Source organism: Arvicanthis niloticus, chromosome X (assembly GCF_011762505.2).
Source record: "Arvicanthis niloticus isolate mArvNil1 chromosome X, mArvNil1.pat.X, whole genome shotgun sequence".
Taxonomy (NCBI): Eukaryota; Metazoa; Chordata; class Mammalia; order Rodentia; family Muridae; genus Arvicanthis; species Arvicanthis niloticus.
Window position 1 is genome coordinate 99,413,425 of NC_047679.1, and position 2,905 is coordinate 99,416,329.

Here is a 2,905-nt window from a genome sequence, read left to right on the forward strand (position 1 = left end):
TGTAGATCTTCAGTGCTACAGTAAAAATATCTTAGATAATAAATTGATAAAAAGAAAAATACCTTGGAATAATCAAGGAAATTAAATACCTCTAAAATGAAAACTTTAAAACACTCAAGATAGAAATTGAAGAGTCTAAAAATAAAAAAGTGCTCCCATACTCATAGATTGGAAAAATTAATATTGTAAAAATTGCTACCTGTCTTAGTTTGGGTTTTTATTGCTGAAATGAAAACATCATGACAAAATATCAAGTTAGAAAAGAAAGCAGATATTTGGCTTGCACTTCCGTAGACCATCATTGAAGGAAGTGAGAGCAGGAACATAAGCAGGACAGGAACCTGGAGGCAGGAGCTGATGCAGAGGCCATGGAAGGGTGCTGCTTACTGGCTTGCTTCTCATGGCTTGCTCAGCCTGCTTTGTTACAGAATCCTGAATAACTAGCCCAGAGCACAGGAATGGCACCACCCACAATGGGCCCTCCCTCATTGATCACTAACTGAGAAATTGCTTAATAGCTGGATTTCATGGAGGTATTCTCTCAACTGAGGCTCTTTCCTCACAAATGACTCTAGTTTGTGTCAAGTTGACACATGAAACCAGTCACCACATTTCCTTAACAAAAGCAATCTGTGGATTCAATAAAATCTTAATCAAAGATCAAAATCCCAATGCCACTACTACTAACAGAAATAGAAACAGAAACTTAAAATTTGTTTGCAAGAAAAACATCTTTGGATAACTAAAGCAAGCCTGAGCAGATAGACTAATGCTGGAGTTAGCACTCTACCTGATTTCAAACAGAGCTATAGTAATAAAATAGTGTGGTACTGACACAAAGCAGACCTGTAAATCAATGGAACAGCATAGTAGACCCAGGTATAAACCCATACAGCAACAACCAGCTGATTACTGACAAAGATGTTGAAAACACACACTGGGGGGAAAGGCAGCTTTTTAAACAACTGATGCTAAATAATAATAATAATAATAATAATAATAATAATAATAATAATAGGTATCCAGGTGTAGAAGAATGAAACTGGATTCTTTTCTGACCCAGCCAAAAAAAAAAAAAAAATCAGCCCCAAATGGATCAAAGACTTTATCCCAAGAGAGGAAATTCTGAAACTGTTAGTGGAAAAACTAAGAAAAAGACTTCAAGATGGAAGCATAGGCAAGGACTTTCTCTACAGGACACTTAGGAATTAAGACAATTGCTCCCCCTCTGCGCCCCGTAGCCGGGAACTCTTGGTTCCATGCTCCCGGTTGCCCCTCAGCCGCCTGAGCAGGTGTCCCGGGCTTGGTCCTCCACCCGCGGCTCACACAGGCGACATGCCCCGGGACCGCCTTTTTTTTCCGGTGCCTCTTTATCCTCCTGTCCCTGTCGCTAGGTCTGAGTGGGTTCTAAGACTCAGGACTGATGCAGAATGGCCATGCTGCTGAAGAAAGCTCGCAGATTCTGCAGAGCCGGGTCGCCATGGCTACTGTTGACAGCTTCTACAGCTAGTACAGGGAAATCGCCAGGTCTTGCAGTTGCTACATGGAGGCATTGGCCTTGGTGGGGGCCTGGTACACAGCTCCGAAGAGCATCACAGTCATCTGTGACTTCTACAGCCTGGTTAGGCTGCACTTCATCCCTCGCCTGGGGAGTAGGCCCGACCTGATCAAGCAGTATGGAAGATGGGCGGTCGTCAGTGGGGCCACAGATGGCAATGGGAAGGCCTATGCTGAGGAGTTAGCAAGCCATGGACTCAACATCATCCTGATCAGCCAGGAAGAGGAGAAGCTGCAGGCTGAGGCCAAGCACATAGCTGACACCTACAGGGTGGAGACACTTATCCTGGTGGCAGACTTAAGCAGAGGCCAGATTTATGCTCCAATCCGAGAAGCCCTGAGAGACAGAGACATTGGCATCCTGGTGAATGACTGACTTGGGTGCGTTCTACCCCTATCCTCAGTATTTAGGCCAGGTTCCCGAGGACACACTCTGGGACATTGTGAACGTGAACATTGCAGCTGCGAGCGTGATGGTGCACACAGTGTTTCCAGGGATGGTGGAGAGAAAGAAGGGCGCCATTGTCACAGTGTCTTCTGGCTCCTGCTGCAAGCCCACCCCACAGCTGGCTGCCTTTTCTGCATCCAAGGCCTATCTGGACCACTTCAGCCGAGCCATGCAGTATGAGTACTCCTCTAAAGGGATCTTTGTGCAGAGTCTGATCCCCTTCTACGTGACCAGCAGTGTGACTTTGCCTGGCAGCTTCCTGCACAGATGCCCATGGCTAGCGTCTTCGCCAAGAGTATGCACAGCATGCAGTGTCGACCCTGGGCATTTCAAAAAGGACCACAGGCTACTGGTCCAATTCTATTCAGTTCCTCTTCGCACAGTATATGCCTGAGTGGCTCTGGGTGTGGGGTGCAAACCTCCTCAACCACTCCTTACAAAAAGAGGCCTTATCCTGCCAAGCCTGAACCGGGAAGCTTGGAGTCGCTTGGCCAAGCCACAGTCATCCATGGTATTCTGGCATTTGGAAGAACACACCGCGTCACCTGTGTATCATCTCGTACCGAGTACCTAGTGCACTGCCATCCTTCATGAGGCTGACTTTTAAGTCTGTGAGACAACCTCAGGGACCACATGGGTGGCCCAGGGCACATGGCCACAAAGCCCGAGAGCAGAATGGGATGCTTCCCCAACACTTAGAGCGTGACTGGATTGCTCCTGGAACGCCTTGTGTTGGTCTTTTTTTTTTTTTTTTTTTTTTAGAAGTCACCTGTTTTCCTTTTATAGGTGAATGATTATAGTATTGGCTTTCAAAATGTCCATCGTGCTGGGTGGGTATGGTGGCTCATGCCTTTAATTCCAGCACTTGGGAGATGCCTTTAATTCCAGCACTTGAGACAG

At 46.4% G+C, this 2,905-nt stretch overlaps 1 pseudogene; it reads left to right on the plus strand.

Annotated features, from left to right (window-relative positions):
• The first annotated feature begins 1,480 nt into the window (after positions 1–1,480).
• On the plus strand, positions 1,481–2,472 carry LOC117695436 (inactive hydroxysteroid dehydrogenase-like protein 1 pseudogene; annotated as a pseudogene).
• Positions 2,473–2,905: the final 433 nt, after the last annotated feature.